The sequence below is a fragment of the Mesocricetus auratus genome, unplaced genomic scaffold, assembly GCF_017639785.1.
Source record: "Mesocricetus auratus isolate SY011 unplaced genomic scaffold, BCM_Maur_2.0 Super-Scaffold_15014, whole genome shotgun sequence".
Taxonomy (NCBI): Eukaryota; Metazoa; Chordata; class Mammalia; order Rodentia; family Cricetidae; genus Mesocricetus; species Mesocricetus auratus.
In genome coordinates, this window is record NW_024429186.1 from 29350199 (window position 1) to 29377074 (window position 26876).

Sequence of the window (26876 nt, forward strand, 5' to 3'; positions counted from 1 at the left end):
TTAGTACTATTTGCAGTTTCAGGCATTCAAATAGGAAACATATGCCTAGGATATAGGGTAAAGACTAAGCCGTGTGTACAACATCTGCTGTGGTAAGTCCTCCAATAGCTGCCATTCTCCTGCCTCAGTTTTGTGTCCTACTATTGATGAATCTTCTTGTATTAAAACTCAGCCCTCATGCCCTTAAAGGAAGTCCCAAAGAAGTAGATGCGTTGAAAAGTAAGGAAAATAAAGGGTAAAATGAATTTGCCTTCTTCAGAAAGCACCTTGCTGTCTTCCCTTATGCAAGAATGTTACTTTGAAACAAACTGCCTTCCCTTCATATAAAAAGATATTAAGGTGGGTAGTAGTGCACACTCCTTTAATCTCAGCACTCAGGGAGAATCTCTGTGCGTTCAAGGCCAGCCTGGTCTACAGAGTGAGCTCCAGGACAGTCAGGGATACACAGAGAAACGCTGTCTCAAAAAAAAAAAAATAAGTCATTGATAGGACCCAATCTCTTCCAATTCCCTACGCTACCACTTTCCACCAGAGCACATGGTGTCCTTAGTGTCCTTTCCAGATTCCTCGTGTGTGTGATACTCCTTCTGATTCATCCCTGACCCGAAAGAACCTGGGGCTCACAAGAAAGCCTGAGGGGGGCATTGGCTCCATTTGAGAGGTAGGACTTCAAGAGCTTTACAGTGTGTAGTGTGCGTGAACACATATGTATGTGTATATACATGTGTTACATGTGTGAGTGGCTGTACAACCTCAGCTGTTTTTCTCAGGTGCTGTTCACCTTGTTCGCTGGTTGGTTTTTTTTTTTTTCTATTTTATTTTTTTCTTAGTTTGGCAAGAGAGGGGTTGATTTTGCTCTTTGCCTTAGGTTTTGTTTGTTGTTTGAGACGAGTTCTCACTACACAACCCTGGCCAGCATGGAACTTACTATGTTAACCAGTTGGTCTCAAATTCACAGAGATCCACCTGCCTCTGCCTCCCAAGCGCTGGGATAAAGGGCATGTGAGGTCACCCCCCAGGACCACCTACTTATTTGAGATGGGATTTCTCATTGGCCGGGAGCTCACCTATTAGGCTAGCCTGACTAGTCAGTGAGTCCCAGTGGTCTTCCAGTGTTTCAGCTCCAGAGCCAAATTTGCAAGTGCCCATCGCCATGCTTGGCTTTTGTGAGTGGGTTGGTTGTGTGGATTGAACTCATGGCCACACCACAAGCACTTTACCTACTAGGTAACAACTCCACTCTTTATCTTCTCTATTATGAATTTCTGTTTTCTGAGTCTGTCTTGGTCTTTTGGGTACGTGTACTGTTGTTATGTTGCACTGCACAAGACTCAGGTATTCCTTCTATAATAAGAAGGCAGGGTTGTTTCCAAAAATGCCACACCCTGTCTCTCACAGGTAGTTCTGGGAAGAGAACTGAGACTGGTAATATGTTCTCATTCAACCCCCAAGGACCGAGGATGGGGTGAAAAGTGGTGATTGCCCAGTCACCCAAACAGTGGAACCTGGGGTGGGGGGAGGTATTCACTCTGCAGACTTTGACTTAGTGTTCATAATCTGAGAAGTGCTGCTGGAGAACAAAACAAAGTACCCACCAGCCCTTGGGGCATGAGGTCCTATTCAGGTGAATTCATGGACAAATATAACAGACTTGTATGCAACATGTGTCAGGTGCTGTTAGGTCTGTGCAAATTGAAGAAGAAAATGCTGGGGAGGGAAGCGCTACTCCAGAGAGAGAATTTGGGGAAAGCTTGCTCAATGAAACCCATTTATAAGCAGAACTGGGGCAGCCCAGCTCAGGCTTGGAACATCCAGCACAAAGGAGACCAGAGGCTGCGATGGGCTTCGAAACTTCAAGGAGCAGCAAAGCCACTAGTGTGACTAACGTAGATCCAGCAAGGAGAGTGGAAGGAAGGGTGGGAGTGGGGCTGACACACTGGGAACAGAACCAGAAGGGTCCTGCAGACCCTGGGGCTCATCCAGGCTTGGCATAGAATGCCCTGGAAAATCCTAAGCCGAGTGACATATCAGAGTTTCATTTTGAAACCTCTTCAGGGCCAGCAAAATGGATCAGTGGGTATGGGTTCTTGGCCCAAAGCCTGATGCCCTGGGTTCAATTCTAAGAATCCACACAGTAGAAGGAGAGAGCTGACTCCAACAAGCTATCCTCTGACCCCCACATATGTGTGCTTGCACAGAGATAGAGAGAGTGGTGGTGGTGGTGGTGGTGGTGGTGGTGGTGTGTGTGTATGTGTGTGTATGAGAGAGAGAGACAGAGACAGAGACAGAGAGACAGAAAGGCTAATAAATTAATGCAGAAAAATAAAACCACAACAAAACTAATGTACAGGGTTCAGTCATAGAAGAAGTTAAGTGAGGAGGCCATTGCTATAGCAGGAAAAGAGGACAGCTTGGGCCATAGTGGTAAAACATATGGTTCTATTCTGGGTCCATTTCTAAGGTGAACAAACCGGAATTGCTTGCAGATTGAATGTGGGTGGAGCTTGAGGGCAAGAAGGCAGGCGGGACAATTCTAGGTGAGATAAATCTGAGCAAGTAACAGGGTGGGAATACCTATCTCTAAAGTAGGGACGGCGGCTGGAAATAGTAGGGTAGGGCAGGAGATAAAATCAAAAGGAGAGAGAGCATATATTCTGAGCTGAATTCAAACTTTATAAACAAAGATGGAAAATGGGTAGCTACATCCATAAATTTGAAACCACAGAGGTTCAAGCCAGACATAAGTCTGTGACTACAAAAAGCTTACCTCTAATTGTTTGTGTAATAATCACAACCAATCTGAGGGATAGGTGTGACTTTTTCTACTCTGCAATGGAAAAATCTGAGATTCTAAGGAGGGGTAAGTGTGACTTTTCTATTTTGTATAAATCTGAAAGTCCGAGGAGGAGGTAACTTGCCTGAAGTTTGCACACAGAATGCAGTCACAGAAAGCCCCTGCCTTAGGTCTTAATGAATCCAGACCATAAAGCCCACACGACCAAGAAGAGCTCAATGAGCATGGGACCTGGCGTCCTCCCTGTCTACTAAACTGAACCTTCCTTGAGTGTGACATTTGCATTCTGTTCTGTCCCTGTCACCCAAGCGTCCATGGTATCAGACTTGGAGTGTGATCATCTAACTCTTAAGGGTTGATCTCTTGACTTGTCCTGTCAGTGCCCCCAAGGGCTTCAAGTCAGACTGTGAACAAAGCACGGAGCCTGACTATCCCATTGGTCGGGTTAGCTTCCTCTGTGGAGTTACACTTGCACTCCAAATGCCTGCTCCAAACTGGAGTGCTGGGAGCTAACCTCCTGGAGATCATTAATCTTAGAAACCACTTGGCTCCTAAGCCTGTTGCACCAACTGTCCAGGGTTAACTGACTTCTTTTTTTTTTATTTTATTTTCCAGTTTAAATTTAGATAAGAAACGAGGTTGCTTCACAAGTCAGTTCCATGTCCCTCTCCCATTCCCTCCCCTCCTCCGGTGCCCTCCCCCCAACCCCCCCCCCGTTATCCCCTCATTCCCCCAGGGAGGGTGAGGCCCTCCATGGGGGTGTCCATAGTCTGTCATTTCATATAGGGCAGGGCCTAGACCCTTCCCCAAGAGTTCAGGGTGAGAGTGCACCTCACATTGTTCTATGGGAGTCCAGAGACCGTGTGTATACTTGGAATGGGTACTGATCTGCTGCCCTTTTTTTTTTTTTTTTTTTTTTTTTTTTTTTTTTTGGTTTTTTGAGACAGGGATCTCTGTGGTTTTGGAGGCTGTCCTGGAACTCACTTTGTAGACCAGGCTGGCCTCGAACTCACAGAGATCTGCCTGCCTCTGCCTCCTGAGTGCTGGGTAACTGACTTCTTTTAAGGATCTGTAAAACAGGTTTTCCTAACACAGATATTCTGTAATCACAAAGTACACGTTCCTGTACCTCTATTTCAAATCCTGATTTTAGGGTTCTATGGTGATATATTATTTATGATTAAGTCTTTCCTGGGGTTCAGAAAGCAAAGCTATCCACAATCCATAGAGGTCAGGCAATGGTGATACACACCATTGCTAGCAGCCATACTAGCAAGCCATAGAGTCAGACACTGGCGGCACACACCTTTAATCCAAGCACTCAGGCAGATGGATCTCTCTGAGTTCAAAGCCATCCTGGCCTATACAAGAGTGAAGAGTAATAGAGCTCATGCCTTTGATCCCAGCACTTGGGATCACATGCCTTTAATCCGAGCACTAGGGAGGTAGAGACAGGAGTGATATGGCTGGGTGGAGAAAGGAATATAAGTAGAAGGAGACAGGATCTCAGAGCTTTTGCCTCTAAGGATTCATGAAGACAGGATCAGCCATATTGGTCTGAGGTGGAGGTAAGAGCTAGTGTTTGGCTGCTTTGCTTCTCTGATCTTAACTTGAACCCCAAAATCTGTCTCTGGGTCTTTATTTTTTGTGTTACAGGGTCTACTATCTAGGTGACATGAGCAGTAAAATCCCTCTGTCCTATTCCTCTGTCTCTAGAATGACAGTGACAGCATCAACTACAGGATGGTAGAGAAGGCAGTCCCAAGCTTATGAGTGCTTTCTATGTATGAATTTATTACTGAAAGCCCAAGTCCTTCATCTCCAACTAGGGCCTCACGCCCCTCTCTCCATAACACACTTGGAAGATACTAGCACATTCCCTGCCACTGCCCATTGATATTTCCTACCTCCTGCCCCAACTCATACCACACGACCCCTGAAGACCCCAAAACCCTATCCATGCATCTTTCCAATGAACCCAGCTTAACTTCTTTGACCCATACTCTGCACAAAACCCTATGAAGTTATAGGAAAGAAAGGGTCCACTGAAAAGGAAAAAAGAAAGGCATGGTTATTCATGGCTGTGAGCCCAGCAGTTGGTAGACAGGAGTGGGAGGATCATAAATTCCAAGCCAGCCTTGTCCACACAGTGAGACCTGCCTAAGGAGGAAGATATCCCTTTATAATCTCTAACAGGAGCTTCCTAGAGGTCAAATCTGCCCAGCACGAGATGATTATTACCATCTTCACTGCCATGGCTGGGGCTCCTAGCAAGCAGATAGGACTACAAGCTCCTATCAACAGTAGAAGTGTACAGGCTGACTTCAGATCATATAGATGCCAATTATGAGTTAGAGGACACTGATCAAATCAATCAATCGTAGGTCATCCCCAACTACAGAAATTTTATAATTACTTGTGACTTACACAGAATGATGCACACACTGAGGAAGGAAATAAGTACAAGGACTCACCACCAAGTCTCTGTGTATGCCCCCAAGTACACACTTCACATCTAAAATCCAAAGCACTGCGTGCTCCGAGGACAAACTTACTTGAAAGCCTTGGGAAGACTAGTTAACTTCTCTGAACTTCTATGTGTCTCTCCTGGAAAGTGAGGTTGCTATCCTTCCTTCCATGAAAACCTGGAGAGCACAAGACAGAAAGCTGAGGCAGTGTGGGTACATGTGGAGCCCTCAGCAGCTCAGAGCTTTGTTCTCACTTCCACCCTAGAGCTACTCAAAAATTAAGAAACATGTACATGCCCCCAAGACATTCCTAGCACAGAGGGTGTTGCTCGTGACTATGTCATGAACTTTAGAAGTCAAGTTTCCAGGGTCATGGGGCTGATGAGCAAGAACCCTAAGACTCTAACACAGGTCTTTCACCAGCATTTCCAAGTCCAGGGCTCACCCAAGAACCAGCTCAGAGCAACCTGGCCATCCAAAGCACTGAACATCATGCTGCTGCCCTCCAACCATCTCCATCCCCACTCCCTGCTCAATTCTCCACGACTTCAATAAATCTACAGTATAGGAAGCAAATCACAAAGTCAAAGAAGCCCTCTTTTGTCAGCATAGGGTGGAACTCCTGCCTTAAAATAAATACAAAAAAAAGGCTGCTGCTTCTGCTTGTTAAGAAAGCAAGCAACAAACAAACAAGAAAATGCCTCTTAGTGACTTCTGAGGCCTAAAGCAAACTGATTCTCCACAGTCCAGAACCCAGAGAGGCCCAGCTAACTCCAAACAGGAGCCAGCCAGCACAGAAGTCCCATAGGCCCCAGATGCCCTGGGATGTGGTAGTTTTGCCAAGGTGTCTATCAATCAAAGCTTAGCCTAGAGGAGCCTAAAATGCATATGCTGCAAATGGAGAAAAAAATAGGGGCCACATGGCATGATCTCAGTTTCCTAGACCCCAGTAGGCACCCCAGGCCCTTCAGAGGTCTTTCATGGAAAGAAATAATCCTCAGTCGTCAGATATCCATGACCCCTTTTAACCAAAGAATGACAAGATGCAGGAGATCACGGTGGACTGAGAAAGCCTGCATCACTCAGCCCTTTGTAGCTACCCTCATGCTCTGCCTCTCCTTCCTCCTCCCCAAGTATGCCAGGATGAGTCAGACACACCCACGTGGGCCCTATTCTGGACTTCACTCACTGGCCCAGTTTGGTGGCTCCTACTGAAAGACCAGAGCCTGTGTCAGACATGTAATGTCCTCACTGCCAAATTCAGAGAGGATTCTACCACGACAGTTCTATTCCTGAAGGAAGGTGTCAGGCCATGCAACAACTCTGACAGGGACACACAGATTAAATCCTAACTGCCTTTGTCCAGACCCTAGCTTCTCCCAAGCTGCTTCGAGTCATACCCAAGAAGCAGCCCTAGTAGGGATAGCTTGACTCTGCCCCAGCACCAGAATGTCCTGTGATTGGTTTAGATGAATACATGTAATCTAGGCTGGTCTGAATGAAACAAAGCCCAAGACTTTTGATTCAATAGCAAGAGAAAGAAGTGTTTTCTGTCTTGAAGGTGAGAGGTGCTACCATGAGTCCCTTCTACTACCAGGAGCAGAGCCAGGTTGAGGCCTTGGTTATAGGAGATATACTTAGGCTATCCCAAGTCTGGGGACAACCAGCAAAACATCTACCATCCCCTATGTGTCCTTTTGCAGCCCCACCTCAAACTCTGCACTTCACCCTCTGTAAGGGGGAAAATCCTCTTGGTACTTGGGGGAATCCATGCTACCTTGCTTTGTTCATTCGTTTGTTTCCTGTCATCCCTGGTCACCCTCAATTTCCACCTCATCTCCATCTTAGGCAAGAGGTCATCACCCCTTCCATGGAAACCTGTGTTCCTTCTCTCCCACACTGTCAAGGTCTCTAAAGTGATGGTACGCAGTCACATGGGCGTTCTCTTAGAGGCAGAGCAGTATTTTCCGTATACTTAGCATTCCATGCTCTTCCCTATGCAAAGGACATGCCTGATGGACACGTGTGACACTGAACTTCTGGAAGTCCTTCCTGTGTCACCTTGCTCTATGAGTAGCAATGACTTTACAGTGTGTTACTCTCTCTCAGGCACCCTCCTCCCGGACCAAGGTAGAATTTCAGATGTGCATTGGAATGCATGAGGGTGCAATGAAACCGGCATCTCAAAACTCAAGCAAAGCCTTCCAGCCCCCTAGCATAATCTGGACTGCTTGTGGCTTTCCCATCCTCCTTCTGTCTGTGTACCTTTCTTTCACCCAGCAAACCCAGGCTCCAGCCCCGGTTCAGCCACCTGCCTGTGCCCTCACCACCCCCCAGTAAGTCATCTAAATCGTCCTGGCCCTCCCCTCTGCACTGAAGCAAGTGCAGCACCGAAATGCTAGGGCCCCCTACCCTCTTAGGTGCCAAATGCCTTGTAAGGAAATGTGATTTCCCCTCTCCAGACTGTTCATTCAGAAAACCCCAGATCCCAGTACTAAAGACTAGGGAAGCATTCTCTGTGCCCTCTGAGCTTTCTTCTGACTCTTTATTGTCTTCCTAAGCAAAGGGTTACATTTTTCTCTCAAGGAGGTGCCAAGGACAGAGGAGCTCAGCAGGCTTCCCTTCCTTCTTAAGATAAGAACTGAGATAGCAACATTTGCCAACTGCCTCATTACACCCCAAATCTAAATCGGGAAGCTCAGAGACATGAGTGGCTGTTGTGGGAGCATGTTCGTGATGCATCTCTAAGTGAAAAACCAGGCTAGTGTGACAGCTTCCAGAATGGGAGTTCAGTGCCTGGCGAAGAGTGGGTGCTCAATTAATGCCTGTTAAATGAGTGAATGGACGTCTTTAAAAACCAAATAACATGTCTAGGTTTGCAGATGCTTAGAAATTATGCAGGCAAAGCAGATACCCAAATTCCCTCAGCAGTTGTCCGTCTGGAGAGGGAATTGCCAGGTGTCTCTTTTCCCCTTTTTTTTTAAATGTTCTATAACACACACATACATTATTTTGTAGTAAGGAAATCAAGTCATTTTTCTCAGCATTTAAATGTTAAAAAATAATAATAACCCCACATACCCAAAAGAAATAAGTGACTAGCACGCACATTTCAAAACCCATTCCTGGCAACTTCTTCCCTCCCACGTGCCTGTCTTCTCTTCTCTGTCTAGATCCCGGGAATCGAGAGAGTCAAACTGTTGCTTTGAAACATTGCCCTTGTCAATATCAGAACCCAGTACAGAGGTGGTTCCTTCCCTTTGCCCCTGGAGATGCCCAGAGAGCTAGCCTGTCTGCTTCTGCTTTCACCCCTGGACAGAACAAGCCTTTCAAACCCTGGAAGGGAACACATTCAGGATGTAGATCACCCCATGGGGCATGTGTCCCCACATCAAACTTTCCCAGCTCCAGGCTAGGGAAACAACATCAAAGACACAACTCTCACATCCTGGGAAACTTGCAGAGTTTCCTATTTCATCGATGCTCCACTGACTTGTCTCCCTTCTGTCTACCCCTCTCTGCCCATTTCTCATGGTTCTGCCTGAGGTCAGAACCTAAAGCCCTGCACTCTGTCTCACATCTACTCCCATCTGCTTTGTGTAGGTCAGCCTGAGGCTGGGTAGAGGACCACACAACTGAGGAGAGTCAGCCTCAGGAAACCACATGCGGGGAGTGCTCGGGGGAGCAGAATCGCCAAAGAAAAGCAACTCAACAATGAGCAACAGGCAGACATGAAAGGTGAGCTAAAACAGAAGCCAGACCAAGAACGATCGCCTGAGCTCGTGACACAGGCTGTGGGCTAGTGGGACAACCAACCAGAAGATGGGATGTAATGGTTCTAGCTAGAGGGAAGAATAGTTGATACTCCTCACAGTGCAGAGGGAGCCATGCTTTATGAACTTTGTTTTAGCATCCTTCAGTGTTGGTCACCTGTGTCCCTGAAGAAGTGGGTCTAGATGGAATCCCTGCCTCACACCGTTCTGGGATTAGCACCACTCAAAGCCATGGCTCAGGCAGACTAAACAGGGCAGGCTCAGGGAGCCGACACCTGAGAATGACATAATTTCATAGCCAGAAATGAAGAGACCAAGGGCCCTGACTCTAAGCAGCCCTGCCACTCTCAGTTGCTTCCCCTGAAGCTCAGGACCTCCTAAGACCAAACTTCTATCCTCTGCAACAAAGGACTTGAATTCCTCATTTTCCTGGTCCTGGAGGGGATTTGGCAAGACAATTTGCTATGTGTTTCCCACAATGGCTGACATCCAAAAGCTCTGAATAGCCAGGAGAAACAGGACTTTCTTCTCTGCTTTAAAAAAAATAAAGAATTTATCATGGAGGAGGCATAGACATATTTTTTAAAATTGGGTTGCTTTGTGTAGTCCAGGCTAGCCTCTAGCACAGCTTAGCCCATGAAGGCTTTAGGATTCCTAATCCTCCTACCTCCCCCTCCTTAGTCTAGGATCACAGGTGTGTCTCACCCTGACCAGCACGTTTGCCAGTTTTTTATTGACAAAATTGTGTTGATCCTGTCCAACATGGTGTTGGACATCTATCTACACTGGAGAATGATTACATCTAGCTAACGAAGATAATAATCCTCACCTGGCTATACTGTGGCACGAATACCTATTATCTACTGCACATTCTTCAACATCATGTACAGTTCTCTTAAACTCGTCACTCCTGTCCTTGAACCATCACCTCCTCCAGCTTCTGTGTCTCCCCCTATTTCTTTTCTTACCTCCTCCTTCCTCCCAATGCAAATTCTGTCTCCTTCCCGTGCAGAATAGAAGGAGAGTCAGGTTTGGTTTTAGTGCTCTTCTGGGTGACCCTCCGCACCTCAGTTTCCCCCTCTAAAACAAGACCAGTGTAATGATGAGGCCTCCTCCAAGATTCACTAAGAGGATGGAATGCCACGGTGCTCAGGAAGTCCTTACACAGCCCGTGCCTGCCACTGCGGGCCCTTGATACATCCTAGCTGTTGTCACTCCTGGTGCCAGCATGCTAAATTAGATCTCCATCGTTCTCAGAGCCCCCAGCGCTCTTCCTTCAGAACACTCGTCACAATGTGTAATTATATTTTTGTGTTGTCTACTTGCCATTCCACCCAAGCTTAAATTCTAGAAGGGATAAACCAAATGCCTCTCACAAGTATGGCTGTATTCCCAGAACCTGGTACAGTGCCTGGATGTAGTAGATGTTTAATAAATTTCTGTTGGATGAACAAATGAATAGAAAAATGAATAGAATACTAACATGGGCATGGATAATCGCCATGGTCCCTTCCAGCTCTAAAAGATTCCAACTATTCTCTACTTTTTGACAGCTTTGGAAGAAAAGCTTCAAATAAGCCCCAGAGAATCTGTTTTATTGATCCCTGAGGGAAACCCCAGGATGGCTACTGCTGACAGGCTTCCCAACACTCAAGTTGTTGCAAGAATTACTTTGGGTTTTTCTCCAAGCCTAAAAGAGAGTTTACTGAGTCTCCTGGGTGGGATCTGCTCCCCTCCCTCGGTGCTGTTGTAAAACAAGGCACTACAGTGAGTACAGTGCCCCAGTAAAGGTAAATAGACCTTCCCATCACAGCAAGAGACATTGAGCCCTGAGCCAAGAGATCAACAGGTAACCATGGCAGTTGGCATCCTCATTCTTCCTGCCCTCTGGGGCTTGGGGGAAGTACTCTTCATGTTTCTGGAATCAAGGGATCTCAGGCTTGTCTGAATATTACCATCTCTCCTTTCCCCAGAAAGTGCCCACTTTGCAGGCAGCTTCTCGGGTTGCCCTCTACACACATCCCAGATAAGCAGCTAGCGTCTGAGGACATCTTGTCAAAGATGCCTAGAGAGCTGATGAATACCAATGTCTGAAAGCTATTCTCCCAGTAAGAAAGAAAATGATAAGCTTAAGAACTGCTCCATTGGGCACTGTGGATATGCAACAAGCCCCTGATCACTCCATCCTTCGCTGCAGGGGTAAGAAGCCACTCCTGCACCATACTAACTGCTCTACAGAAGAGGCTCTGCTGAGCCACTGGTATGGAAACCTGGGGTGTTTTGAATATGATGTACAGGTCTTGCCCCTAAAACTTCTAAATAAATTGCTAAAGAGGGCAGATCAAGTTTAGAATGTTAATACAGGAGCTCTAATAGACAGCAAAATTGGAGAACTACAGCTCTAATGCACTTTTATAACTTAGATAAACAACAACAACAAAAATTACACAAATGCCTTCTTCCAGTCAATGACCAGGTCTGAGACGTGAGCTCTGATGTGGATCCATGCTGTAATACCTGAGATTCCTGATGTCCACAGTCTGACCAGTGGGTCCACATTACAGTCCCAGAGTCTTCGTCTTCTAAAACTTATGGGCAACTTGCTGAGCCATGGTCCATGTTCTCAGCATACAGTAAAAGGTAAGGAAATCCAAAGTCATCTTCATCAAAATTTTATCCCAGCTCCACAATTTACCAGCTCTACTTCAAGCAAGTGAGCCTCACTTTCTTCATTTATATAGTAGAGGCGGTGTGACCTGATACCTACTCACTGAATTCCCCTACTCAGTGTAAGAAGCACTTAATGCAGTTGCTGGCACACAGTGAGAGTTCAGAACATCCCAGTCAATGAGAAAATATCAAATGCCCTTATTTGCTGCGATTGGATGCTGTTTCCCCCCTTTAAAGTGGCTTAAACAGTTTGATGGCTATTCTGCCAAACACAGATAGTTTTAATTCTTCTAATACCCCTTTGCTTATGTGGGTATGAGTGTGCATATGTGTTCATGGGGGTGTGGGTGTCAGTTGTATGTGCATGTGTGCCTACATGCTTTTGGAAACCAGAGGTTGATTCTGGGAGTCCTCCTCAGCCACTCTGCACCTTATTTTTTGAGACAGGACTTCTCTGAATCTCATCAACTGAGTAGACTGATTGACCAGTGAGCTCCATTGATATACTTGTCTCTGCTTTCCAGCACTGGGATCATAAGAGACACTACAATACCAGCATCCTTAACTAAAGTTCTCATGTTGGCATGGCAAGTGCTTTACTAAGTCATTTCCTTAGGCTCTAGAACTCCTTTACTGAGCCTTTGACCCTGAATTTGTTATGCTTCTAAGACTGAGTTTTCTCATCTCCCAAGTGGAATTATAAAAGGTACCCTATGTTTGCTTAAATAAGTGGTGTGTTGTTACAGAGTACCAAGAGCAAAATGTGGCACATCATCTCTCCATAAGCTAAAAGTGTTCAGAAAAGTAGAAGATAATCGTACCTCCTCCCTGGACCAAGGTTCCACAGAGAGCTGATGACCAAAGTAGAAAGGATGCCTCTTGAAAGCTCTTATAGAGATACCACTTGCAAACTGGGAGCCAGAAGGCAGCTCCAGCATCCCTCTGCTCTCTTGGGGTGATCCTGAAGAATGCTGACTCCAGCATGGGGCCCCCTCTCACCACTTCCCAATCCGCCTCACTCCATTTAGCTCTAGCAATCCAATTCCCTTTCCTCTACCCGGAAATCGATGTTTAATTAACACATTATTGGAAAAATAAACACAGTCTTCAATGGGACTGCAAAGAAACTAATGCAGCTCAGCTTGGGGGCTGCAGAGGGGGCCCTCTGTCAGAACAGCACTTCTCCTAGTCCCTGCCTCTCAACCAAGAAAAAGTTCCTTCTTTCTCCCTGGGGTCCGTTAGCCTGGGGAATCCCAGTCTCTTCGCTTCCAGCTCCTGTCTCCTTGTCTCTGGGAAGCAGCCTCTAATCCCTTCTTGCCTTACCCTACAAGGCAAAGGGGAGGAATATTAGCTTCTTGTCAGCACGTAGATTATTGCTTTTTGGGAAAGGGGGAACTCCTGGGCACCCCTTCTGTGACACCATGCAGGGTTCCATTTCCTCCTTTCCCATGAACTGAATCAACACTCATTCAAACCTAAGGTCAGCAGCAGCGCTCTTGCCCTTGCCGGGATGAGGGGAAGGAGACCAGTAATGACTGACCAGGATGATGACTCTGAAGGCCTTGCCCATACATTGGGAACTGATAAAAAGATTCCCTGAGGCAATTTTCCTCTTCTAGATCTCAGTAAAAATGCCCCTCTTGCCCTCTTCTCTATAGCTCCATGGAGAGTACAGAGCCAAGTCTCTGGGTTGAGACCTAAGCTTGGATCCAAAGCCTTCTATTTCTTACTGACAATCCTAAATGTGCTAGATAGCCTCTCCAACCACCATCTTCCTCATCAAATGAGGATGCTCTCTGTCTAATGAAACAGCAGAAGAGTCAGATGCTAGACTATTTCTCTTTAGCAGACTCTCACAGTGAGGTTCAGGCCACACCTATTTCCAGGACCATGGACAGCACAGTGCCCCATCTTTCCCCAACCCTCTAAGACCCTAGATCCCAAAGCAAAACAGAGATAGGTTTCAGGTTTTCTTCTGCCTACTGTCCACCATTCCAAATCACATAGCTCCCTCCTCAGATGGGAACATGAAGTAAAGAGGGTCACTGAGACATGAGAGACAGATTTCCAAAGTGCCATTAAAAACTCTAGGAACAGCTTCTTCCCTGGATCATCAGCCCAACTCCTCAAACCAACACCAACTTCTTAAGCATATCCCAGAGTGTGGGGGTAGCTCTTAGACTCAGCTCTACAGATGGGTTGCAGCACAGTGGTTAAAACCAAAGGCTTCAAAGCCAGTTCCTACCTAGTGACCTTGGATGTGTTACCTAACATCTTTTTTGCTCTGGTACAATGATAATTGTCCCTCCCCTACAATATGGTCAGAAAACAATGAAATACCTTGGGTCAATGATTAAGCATAGTTATCATTAGCTCCAGTGAGACTGCTTAGGATAGTAGGAGGAGACATAATAGTGGTGGAACTGGTTAGAATATCTAGGTCTTAACCCTTTATAAATTGGGGGTGGGGAATTGGAAGTGTCACTAGGGAATGGCTCTGTTATTGGCTACCTTCTTGAGATAAAATTGGATTTCTGTCTCTCCCATGCCCCCTTCTTTTCTATGTCCCATTAAGAAAAAGTAGGTGATGTCATCTCAAAGAAGGATGACCGTATATTTTATCATCCAAACCGGGACACTGTTGTGACTTAATAATTAGACTAGGACACAGTCTTAAACAGGAACTGTCAACAAACCAGGGCATTCATTTACACTATCTCAAGGTCACACCAAAATGACTATATCTCATGCTTCAAGATTCCGGCCAAGGATAACCCTTTCCTGGTTAAAAGCTCCATTTCATTCTGCCCACCCACCACCCCCCAAACAAACAAATGCACTCTTGGCTAGAATCTCTAACTCTTATTCAGGTCATTCATCTCTAACTCCCATTCAAGGTCATCCATCTCTAACCCCTAAGTAAGGTCATTCAAGTCCAACCCTAGGGTAGAGCAGAGAAGACTGGTAAAAGACCTTCGTACACCCTTGACACCATCAGTATCTCAACTATCTCTGAGAAAAAAATGAAACATGCAGTGTGTATGACTATACATCTCTCCTTAAGAATTAAGAGTTAACAAATGGGAGAGCCTACCAGTACCTCAGTTCCAGGCTGTCAGGATGCAAACATAGGTTTCTTGCATCATGGGGCCCCTATAACATCTAGGTCTGCCATTTATAGGCAGGGTGGCATGTGCATTGAGAACATTGAACACTCCCCAACACACACACACACACACACACACACACACACACACACACACACACACACTGAAGTCTCTTCTTCCAGTACCTTCTAGGATAGCCTTGATGTGCACTGACTCTAGCAACCTGAGAGTAGAATTCACCAGGAACCTTCCAGCCTTAGAACCCTGAAACATCCTCCAGAATTGTTTTAGTTCTATGGATATATTGTTTGTTCTCCTACAAGGCACACCTGCCATTCCCTCGCACCAAGACCTCACTCCCTGATGAAGGAAGGAGAGCTGACAGATAGTTGTGAAGAGCCATCACAACAACGTCCAGGAAACTGGGGTTCTAGCTGTGTCCACACCAGTGTTACAGATGATTTCAATAAACCCTTTCATCCATGAGCCTTGCTTCATTCATCTGTATTCCGAGGGCACTGAAAGGGAAGGTGACTTATTTCTCTTTTCCTTCCAACAACATAATATGAGGGTAATGAGATTAGGTTCTGAAATAAGTCAGATCTGAGTTCAAGCCCTTGATCTGATCATTTTATCAGTTTACTTTAGTGATGTCTGGGTCTCCTCCTCCATCAACAAAGCAATACTAGTATGCTTTGAATTGCTTGGATGATTAAATAACATACTATGTAGAGAAAAAATCTTGGGTCTGAAGATAGTGCATAATAAGTATATCATTTCTACTTCTATGAGGGTGAGAATGATGAGAGACCATGAGGGGACATAGTGACTCTGAGTCAGTGCGAGAAAAGAGCTTTCTGCCGAACTTGGGAAGTTCACATTTGGCAACTCCTCCATTAGATCTAGACTTGCAGGAAGAAATAAGACAGCCCTGAACAAAGTTCAACTTCTCCAGAAAGCAATAAGCTAGGGCAAAAACAATTCATCGCTGAATCCATATGGTTCTTTCCTCCAATCAGCAGGTACATGTTAGAACACTCAACCACTATGCACAAAGGACTGTCCTCAGCAGTGGGGATGCTGCAGTTGATAAAAATTAAGTCCCTAACCTCACAGAGCTTGCATTCCATATGCAGAAATTAAATACAGTCTATCAGTATATAAGACAGCATTCTGTAATGATCAACTCATTAAGACCAAAGATGATATGATGGGCATGAGTACCACCAGAATTTTAAAGAGGGCTGTTTTCAAAACCGGGTCAAGAAAGGCCTCTCTGAGGATGTGTCATTTGGGCCATGACCTACAGGAAGAGACTGAGTGCTGGTACCGCAGCCCTAGCTGCAAGCCTAGTAGAGCCACCTGTGGCTGGCCCTGACACACAGCTGCACTTGCTTCATCCGCAGAAAAGCCACAGCTAGTCCACATCTCAGAGCATTGCAAGTAGCTCTTCTCGGAGAAGGCGTATACTAAGGGCAATGAGGCCTGACCACAACTGGGACAGCGTCTATTTCCAGGTGGCAAGTTTGGGAAGGGATGCGTGCCCCTTTTATGACCTCCCATCTATACCTGAGAGGTCATACAAAGAGAGCAGAGCCCAAGATGCCGAAAGCAAGCTCTTTTCTGGGTCTGCCACAGTAACCCACCTCAGAGGCATCCAGCTCCCCAACTCTCCCCCTTCTCCAGCAATGACATAACTCTTCCTCCCTAACTCCTCAAGGTCAGCTCGAGGAAGAGAGAACAACATGGGAGAGATGTGGCAACCCACATTCTGCTTTGAGGATTTTTTTAATGTTTTCCAATTTCACTTATAATTGCTAATAAAGTGACACACCTTTAGCTGAAGAAGAAGAAGGGGAAAATGGCGTCTGGTAGTTACAGCAGCTGAAGCCAGGGAGAACAGGGGCTCTAGCTGATCTCATAGCCAAGAGCAGTTTCAACTCTTGCAAGCTGCAGCCTCCAACAAGGCCACACCGCCCTAGAGGAGGCTGATACCTACCGGGAAAGCAAGGCCTTTCTCTGAGCTCAGCCCAGAGCTCTAGGGAGGTAGCAGGGGAAACCCTTCCCTTCACCCACCTTGTCCCTTCTCCCCCTTCAGTCTGCATCCACCCACCCAGCACCCTTGAGCTCACCCGCCCACAGTTTTGCTTGGTGGACCGGGGATTGCACTTGAGGCTTCCTGCTGGAGTTGCAAGCAGCTCCCCCCTCCTTCTTTTCTCCTTCCTTGAAGACTCTATTCCCCCTCTCCCCTACTAAATGCTCCCATTTTTTCCTTCCTTCCCCATTAGCACCCCACCCCACCCCCAGTAGACACATATCCAACACACGCAGCCACCCAGTACAAAGTCAGACAGCCTTCTATCTGAACAACACACATTCAGGGCTGACAATCCCATGTCACCCAATCGGAGGCATGCCACTGTCTGGAAAAAACACAAACAGCATTCTAGACCCCATACAAAAGGCAACACAAAGGCCACCAATAATTTCAAAACCTTGCATCGTCTACACATCAGAGAACTGGGTGGGACAAAGACATCAATCTATCCTCCCAACAAACCACAACAAGTCTCAGGGACATTCTGCAGTGCCCTCTGGCTTGACACAGTCCACTGATCAGGTGTGTGTGTGTGTGTGTGTGTGTGTGTGTGTGTGTGTGTGTGCGCGCGCGCGTGAGCATAGCCATGTGCATGGGGGTGGGGGCTATGTCTACTCTCCAGGCATCAAGTTCCCCCAGAGGTAATCCAGTCCAGACCCTGCTCCCCCCCTGCCCCGTCCCCCGCCCCCAGCAACCTCCCTTCAGTGTGCGGCAAACATAGATTTCATGGATGGTTAAATTGGATCATTATCACCGAGTGCTTATTTGGCCCAAAAAAAAAAATCATTAATGTCATCTACCCACCTCCTCATGAGGTCTCCTCCCCCAAAAGACTCTCCAACATACTAATCCCATGAACTGCGACACACCACAGCATTTAGAGAAGAATAATAGCAAGAGGGAGAAACGGCAGCGGTGGCAAGGAGAAGATGAGACTACAGCATTACTGTGTCCCCTGCATGAGGATGGGCATAGGGGCCATGGCTGGGTGTGCAAGTGGAGGAAGAGGCAAAGGCAACAAAACCAAACAAACGCAATCAAGTCCTTGGTCGCCTGAGTGTGAGAGAATATGTGTGCAAAGGCGTGTGCCATTGCGTGTGTGGATGTGCCGACTTAGCCCTCCTATCAGAAAGCTGCATCCGTGTGGCATGTAGGAAAGGCCATCGAACCACTGTTGTGTTGCAAAAAGACAAAAAAAAAAAAAAAAAAAGAGCCGCATAGTCATCAGAATCAGAATTTTTTTTCATGGAGATGGAAAGGGCTGAAGGAAATGGGGGTTGGGTAGAGGGTAGAGGGGACGGTGCATGGAAATGGAAGGCAAGACCATGGCAGGACTGGGGGAGGATGGAGGGGGAAATGGATGGTGGGGTGAGCAAAATTGCACGCACACAGAGACACAAACACATACAATACCCAAACACCAACCCCACCGCCTACAGTGTTCATCCAAGGCTGACAACCCGACCCCATCTCTCCGCTGCTTCTCAGAGCCCCCAAAGCTGGTGCCGATGGATTTGTGTATCTCAGTTTTGCAGCAGTGGGCTAATTACAACCAAGCCCCCTCACCAAATTAACCCCTCCCCTCCCTCCCTCTCTCTCTTTCTCTCTCTCTCTCTCTTTTCCTCTAAAAGGCCAATTGAAGAATAATGTGTTTTTAGAGATAATGGATTTTTTTTCAAGGAGCGAGAGAAAGGGGGGGATACAGGACAGAAATTCTGCAAATCGGTGACTTCCAGCCTCACCTCCGTGTCCCCTCACGTCCCCATTCACTGGAGCGTCTCATCTACCATTCTCCGACCATTCCCTTGTCCCCCACCATCCAAAAGAAAAGACCTTCCTACCATGCACATCGACAAACACACCAACCGCCACCCAATCTCAGTAGCCGATCTCAAAACCCCAAGCATCAATCCACCTCGATACATCCCTTCCTTATATAAGCAGCAACCATCAACATAGGAGCGCAGCACTAAAAAGAAAGCAACCAAAACGGAGGCCAAATCCCCATCAGTCCCCCAGTAATTAATAACAGGGAGCTACCGGAGAAGCAAAGGCGTAGTGGTTTCTCAAAATCTAGAATTCCTTTGATTGTTGGTCTCGCTTCTTACGAAGCAATTTTCAAAAATTATTATTTCATTAGAAAGGGCCAGAAAGCTCCAGAAAAGGGCATTTGCACAGTCCAGTTGTTAGAAAAAAAATTTAACCCAGCCCTGTTGCTCACTTTAATAGTGAACTTCCAGAGTCCAGCTTTTTCCCCCTTCTCCCAAAGGAAGGTTGGCTTACAGGGTGAACCCTGGGCTGCAGAAAATGGGCCAAGAGCCCTTACTCCATTCCCCAATAACAACAAAAATCAAACAATAGGAATACGTCTGCACAACCAGCACCCGTCTGAAATAGCATTTACCCCGATATGACTTAGGCAGATTAAGCCTGAAGATTAAGAAAGAAAAATACCAGCTTTGCCTAGTCTCTCCCACCATCCTCTCGACACATAACCAGCAGCCCTTAGGTAAACTTGCCCATCATAGCCAGCGGGACCATTGTAACTTGAAAGGCGACGCTGAAGCCCTTGAACGATGAAGGAAGGCTCTACCCAGAGCAGCACATTAAGAAAGGGACAGTTCTTTGGGCTCCACTGACTAACCTCCAGGTGCCCCCAGATAGACTATCCCAGCAACCAAGTCTCCCAGCGTGCTGGCAGTTCAAATTTCCTCCAGACCCTTCATCACAAAGACAAGCGGTCATCTGACCCCAGAAACTACACCGTCCTCCAGGTGTGACAAGGAGTGCCCACCTCTCTCTCAGTGCCATTCTCTAGACCCAGGCAGGAAAAAAATAACTCAGAATGTTGGGGTGCATCAGGGTGGCAAAAGAAACACTCTCTCCCCAAAGCGGGGATAGCTGAGAGAAGCGGTGAGAAGACAGTTCCTATTCTATCCACTCTTATGCGGTCCAACTGGGATCACTCCATCCTAGACTAGCCCTCCACGGTCTCTGACCTTTGCATTAAATAATAATAAAATTAATAGTAATAATAATAATAAATAAAGATCAAGGAAGAGAGAATCCATTCTACCTAAACCTAATAATGGTTCGCAATATATATACACATATATATATGTGATGAGAATATATATTATATTCTCATCGCATAATGTTTTTGAGCCAAATCAAAAAAGGGACATATTTAATAGAGGAAGGGAGCAATTAATTTTTTTAACAAGTACTCGCAGGATAAGTCACCTGCAAGGCAGCAGAGCCCATAGGTTGGTATTACATCACTAGCTTAGGAAGGGATGGGGGCTGGAGGGGCAGATTTCTCTTTTCATTGTCATCAGTACAATGTTTCTAGAACAGTTAAGTTTTGTGGTTAAAAAAGAGAAAGGGAAAGAGCCGAAACTCTGGATACAACACAAAGCTTTGGGGAAAAAATACATCGAACCAGGCTTTAAGGTCACTGAGAGCTTGCAAACCCACAGTGCTTACACAGAGTGGAAGTTTTCAGACAAGCTTGCTACTAAATCATTAATATAAACAAATGGAAGGCAGAGGAGGAAGATTTCCCTTGTAACTGATCCAAAGAGTACACACACACACTCATGCACCTTCACATACACACACACACACACACACACACACACACACACACAATCTTTTCACATCTTGAGTCTGCCAACTTCCCAAGGTATCAGGAGTCCAAGCTAAAATTTTACTCAAAAATGACCTTTCCACACCCCCCTACAAAAAAAACACATATGAATGTGTACACACACTTGGTTCCTTGACAGCCAGGGGAAATCCCTGTCTCCATCCTGTTTTGTCTTCTTGTGTTTCTCAAAGTCCCTTCTCCAGGAGGAAGAGAGAGAGAGAAAGTGGCTTCAAAAATCTCAAAAAAAAAAAAAAGTATCAACCTAAAGCGAAATGATAGACTGGCATCATTTTGGACTAACAATCCAATCAAAAAGGAGAAATCCTTTTGTAAAGTAAGTTTTTAAAAAAGGAAGAATAAATTTAAAACATTTTCTGACTTTCCTAACATCTGGAGCAAAAAGACCCAACTTCCAGAAGAAACCGAACTAAAAGAAGAGGCGTTGAAAAGCCATTCCCGTGCTCAGTAAAGGTCCTCAATCAAGCGTTAAAAAAAAAAAAGGAAAGAAAAAAGAAAAAGAAAAAAGCCTACGTTGGTCGCTATCAAAGGAAAACTTCTACCCTCTCAGGTGCAACCTCTTCCCGGAATGAACAAAACCTGGAGTCATTTCGTCTCCTGTCTTTCTGTCTTTTCCCCAGAATCTTACCTCCTGGTTGAACCGAAGAGTTGGGAATCTGTCAGTTTGGTGTTTAATCAACTGAGTTTGCAGGGTGTTTCCTCCTTGGAAAGATTCAGATTCCAGAGTCTTTCTGACTCTTTTTTCCTTTTTCTTTCTTTCTCTTTCTCTCCTTTTCTCCCACTGGGAGGGAGTGGCAGGGAAGAAGGGAGGATGCTGGAGGTGCGAAAAGCAGGTCCTGTGTGTCTGGAGCTGCCGGTGACTGAGGGAGGGGAGGGCACGCCGCCGCTGCCTCTCCCTCTCAGTGAGTTGCATGCGAGAAGAGATGTGTAGGGTTGCGCTCTGAGCCTGAGACTGCCGGAGGAGCCCAGGAATTTCACGCACTCCAGAGCTGGCCCCTCCCTCTCCCACACAGACCCCGGCATTTAAAGAGACAGCTAATGCTGCCTGGCTCAGGGCTTCGCCTCCTCCCTGGGGGTGATTTGCAAACAGCTGAGAAGATATCATCAGGGGAAGGGGCACTCTGCAGCCCTCCATGAGTAAGACTGAGGCTCTGGAGTATCACTCGCCCCTCACCCAAGCCTGAGAGAAGAGTTCCTCTCCATAAGTGGAACAAGAATCCAAATAAAGATTTAGGGAAAAAAAGGAGAGAAGAAATCCTCACACTCCTGTACACTAAAGGACTGCTCCACTGCCCAGGGTACACTTGTTCACTGCCTACTGAAGAGGCAGAGAGGATGCTAACATAAAGTGTGCCTCAGTTTCTCTGAAGAGACCCTTTCCCTTGCAAAATCAGGGCAGTGGAGTGGTTGAGCATCTATCTGGTGGAGGTCAGGGCTGTAACTAGGACAGGAATCCACTCCTTCAACAAACTCCTCTGACTGCTGGCTCCAGGGGAGACAGGAGGGCAGACAGCTGGGGACACAGAAGCGAAAGTGACAAGTCACACTTCCATTTGGAGGACCCTTACCAAGGAAAACAGGACCCACAGTATGGCTAAGTCTATCCTAAGGGAGCTGTAAGCTGAAGGATACAGAGGCAGGCCTGTAGCTTCACTGGGTCAAAAAGCGGTGTCAACTCCAAACTGCACCCAGACCACAGAGCCCAGGCAACTCCACCACACAACAAATCCCTCAGAGATTCATCGCCAACTTTGGCAGACTAGCCTCTGTGTGTGTAGGCATTCCCCAGAGTCAAGTCTAAACAAGGGGTGACAGTTTGGTGGGAACAAACCCAAAGGTTTTGTTCAGTATCAGACCTTGGTGCCCATAGCTAGAAAACATCTCCAAGTCCTTTCTACTCTTACTTTCCCATCACAAGGATATATTAGCCCACCATTGTTCTTCTGGCCAACACCAATGGCAATAAGAGACACTAACAGTTGTCAAACACTTGTCAGAGGCCAGCATCTTTTTCAGTTCACTGATATTGGTATTAACTGGAGTCCATCTTGAGTTTTACAGAAGTTCACCAAGGCCATCTAGGCAGAAATAGCTGATGAGACATTTAAAAGTCAGCTCTACCCAAATCCAGAATGAGGGCTACCATGTCTCCCTTTCCAGGATAGCGGTTCTTATACCTGTGCTCTTCACAGCACATAATCCCAATATCCTGGCATTCTGCCACTCCAGCCAATTTTAATGCTGTGTGACCCAAACATGATGCTCACAAGACACCAAATGGGTCTGTCAAGGTCCCTGGCCCGGTGAATCTTCAACCATTGGACAAGGGCAGAGGTGTGCTCATATAAAGTAAAGGAATGTAATAAAAGCTAATGAAAAGGACACTGGATGGCACTGTCGGTGAGTAGTTATTCTAATCTGTAGATGGGTATATAAAGACAAGCTCGGTAAACTAGCTGCCTTTGGGACATGCCTACATGGTCACAGGCAATCCCAGAGTTGCTAGTCTATACTGAAGTGTATTTGGCCTTTAAGATCATAATCTCATTTTGTGTGTGTGTGTGTGTGTGTGTGTGTGTGTGGTGTAGTATATGTGCACCAGTGACTACATGAAGGCCAAAGGAGGACATCAGGTGTCCTGCTCTGTCACTTTCTACCTTATTCCCTTGTCACAATGTCTCTTACTAAACCAGAAGCTAGGTTGGTAGCCATGAAACCCCAAAGAGCCTCATGTCTCCCACACACCTTAGTTCACACAGCATTGGCGCTGCAAACTCATGTAACCACACTCAAGGTTTAATGCAGGTTCAGAGGATTCAAGCTGAGGTTAGCAGAAAGTGATGTTACTCTCTGAGACATAACCCCAGCCTCTCTTTTTGAAGGTTTTATCTTTAACCTACTGATTTTTGCTTCAATTATCTTCAGAGCATGGTTGCAATCCCAGTGACCTCCTGTTAAATGAGTGTTAATTTTTTACTTGTTAATTGGTTTTGGCTTGGGGGTGCTGTTTGCTGTTCTGTTTTATTTTGTTGGCAGCTTTTGGTTTTTTTTTTATTGTTTGTTGGCTGATTTTTGAAACATGATCTGGTGTAGCCCAAGCTAGCCACAAATTGCTAAGATAACCTGGAACGTTTGATTCTCCTGCCTCCACTTCTACCTCCTACTATTAGGATTACAGATATGCAACACCATGTTCCACTTATATATAGCCAGGAATTGAACCCATTGTGCATATTAGACAAGCACCCTACCAATGAAGCTGTATCTCCTGGCTAAATGGATGCTACTTTCTGTTTTTCAATCTCCATACTCCAAACCCTACAACTCCCAAAGGAGTCTTATACCAAGATCAAGTCACTAAGATTGGATTTGACAGCTCTACTAACTCCCCAGGCAGGACTTTAGTGGAGCCAAGTTCTCTAGTCCCCCAACTTCCTCTATCATGTTGTTTTTGAAGTCACTAACATGCCCACATGCCCTACTCCTGGGAAGATTTCAAACATACCCCCCAAGGCTATTAGCCCAAAGCATTTTGCCCAAGGTCCCTTGCAAAAATTCCTTGTGTTCATCTTGCACCTGCCTCCCAAGGGCTGTGCTCTGTATAGCATTGCTAGCCTGCTGGAGTTGGTTTGCCTTTCAGGCCCCATGTTATGATGATTCCCATGTTATTAATAAGTGACTTCTCATTAATTAGCTTTATTAGACATTCATTGTGCATGAGAGATAGTGCCATAGCAGGACCTAGCATTTTTCAAGGAGGGGACTTGCACTAAAAAAGCCCTATCATAGGACACAGAGACAGCAGCAAGTCACAGGGAGACAACAGCAGGGCTTCCAAAATTCTAAAAGGCAGAACCTAATCTGGACAACCATGTCTGGCAAAGGAGGGAGAGCAGGTGAATGCAAGATTTGTCTCTGCTCAGGCACCAGCCCAGGGGGAGCCTGAACATTCAGGCTGCAAGGAGGTCAGATACCAGGGACTGTTTCTAACTCCAAAAATCCGCTTATCCCATGGAACAAAAGAGTCTCAGGGGCTTGCAGCCAGTACAGGCCTCCCAGTCATCTCCCTGAATCCATCAGCCTTTTGCCAGCTAAAAGGAACCATCAGCAAAGGACTATGGACTCCAGCCGGGGGAGATCCAGGTAGGAAGCAGAATGCTTGCCTCATCCTTCTCCAGCACCTCAAGGCAGCAGCGTGTCTAGGCTGATGGTGACAGAAAACCTAAACAAAAGAAACGTCACAAGGACAAAACAATAGAGGAGGAAACTGTTTCCTCCCACTCTAATAATTTCCAAAGCATTTCTAAAATTTCCTGCTTGGGGATCAAACCTTAACATGGCCCGGGAATATTCAAAGTGTTTAATGGGCTTGAATGTTTGATTGGCAGAGATTTGCCCAGTCATACTGATTATTTCTTTCAAACTGTCATCATCTTCTCCAGGCAATTGTGTGAATTCTTGTCTGTCTTAAACTTTATTCTTCCTTATGGATCTAGGATGGCTTGGACTGAGTGCTAAGAAATAAGTCCCTATGCCTCAGAAGAAACACCCAAGCATAGTGAGAAGGGAGAAGCTCACCCATGCCAGACTCTGAAGGCTAGGATTGGCCTCTACCACAAACCAGCTACAAGACCTTCTATGCAAGGGGCGGTAACGATAACACTGACCACAGAGGGTAGCTTTGGGGATAGAATAAACTCATATATGTAAAGCACTCCATTAATACCAAAATGGAAAGGCTGCTATAAATGCTAGCTAAATACAACTCACTGTCCCAGGGTCGTGACTCCCAGAAGCCCCTTCACAATTCCTCCTTATAATGATAGTAGCCTACTGCCTCTGGAACATTGTAGAATCATGGAGAAGAAAAAAGTGACCTCTGCTGTCATTCTTGACAACCCTCCTGGTAGAGTTCAGCTATGACCAATACTAATGCCATTCATTCTGTATCCAGATAGCACTTCTCTCTCTCCCTCTGCTGGAGAGGACCCAAACCATCCCCTCTCGTGTACACAGCACCACACCCTACAGAGGCAAGGGAAGAAAGACAGGGGTCTTTTCAGAGGCCGCAGCACATCCTAACTGCATCATCATGCTCCTGGCCCACACACTAAAACTATTTTTAAATAATATACTTTGCTTGGTTGTGGATTTTTAAAAATCCTCCTCAGGATTCAAGCTCAAGATGGAATGATTGCCAAATGCTAACAGCTTTTTGAACAGGACGTAGTTAAAAATATGTCTGAAATGGTTTTAACTCAAACTCAAAAAATAGCTTAACTATCTAGGGAGCCTTATCGTAGGCAGAGGGGGTGGGGAAGTGGAAAAGAAACAGGGATTCCCTTCGGAGGGGACCATAACAAACCTCACTACCGGGACACCGGAGGGATGCCATGAATAATACCTTTTGAAAGTGCAGATGGGCTCCCCTGGGAAAAGAATAAACACTGCCAGAAAGTTCATTGCCATCAGATGCTCTTGATGAGGTCCACAGAGTGTGGCTGCTTTATCCCAGAAAGCTCAAAAGCATTCACCGCAACACCACAGTAGCCTAGTATATGTTTGTAGTATAGGATATCAGTTTCTACCCCCCAGGGAGCCACTGAACCAGAGTCAGAATGCCAGCAAGATGACCATGGGAGTCAAATTCAAGCTCGAATGTCTGAAGGGATGGCTCAGTGGTCAAGAACACTCACTGATCTTACAGAGGACCCAGTTCAGTTCCCAAAACTCCCTTCATGTGGCTCACAGATGCCTATAACTCCAGCTCCAGTATGTCCAGCACCCTCTTCTGGACTCCAAGAGCACCCACTTTTATATTCGCATATATTCACACAGAGACACATACACATAATTGATTAAAAATATAAATAAATCATTTTTAAAAATCAAGCTCAAAGTCCATCACAACAACTCTACCCTGAGTTGAACTGAAACTCTTTCATCCCATTTGACATATGAGAAAACTGAGGCCAAGGGAGACGTGGCAGCTGAGTCACGTCAGTTCCTCTCATGCCTTGAACCAAAATGAGGCTCCATCAGCCCTAGCCAAGGATAAGAGGGAACGTGTAGTGTGTGTGTGTGTGTGTGTGTGTGTGTGTGTTTCACTTGACCTTGTGTTGGTTAGGTTTTATTGTCAATTTGACACCAACTAGAGTCACCTGGGAAGAGGAAACCTTGGTCGAGGTATCACCCAGGTAGTAGTGGCCTATGAGCATGTCTGAAGAGATTGTTTAGATGGATGATTGATATGAGAGAGCCTGCCCATAGCTGTGTAAGAAAGCTAGTTGATCAAGGCA

At 46.0% G+C, this 26876-nt stretch overlaps 1 protein-coding gene across 33 annotated transcripts in view; it reads right to left on the reverse strand.

Annotated features, from left to right (window-relative positions):
• The window catches only part of Nrxn3 (neurexin 3), a 1553154-nt gene extending 1531606 nt beyond the window's left edge, over positions 1-21548 (reverse strand). For 17 of the 33 annotated variants that reach the window (XM_040743326.1, XM_040743323.1, XM_040743324.1 and 14 more), the window contains exon 1: positions 21206-21545. The gene's annotated coding sequence lies outside the window, so the exon portion shown is untranslated. Of the gene's footprint in view, positions 1-5349; positions 5440-21205 lie in introns of all 33 variants that reach the window. The other 16 variants (XM_040743341.1, XM_040743340.1, XM_040743342.1 and 13 more) reach the window with 4 other exon arrangements.
• Positions 21549-26876: the final 5328 nt, after the last annotated feature.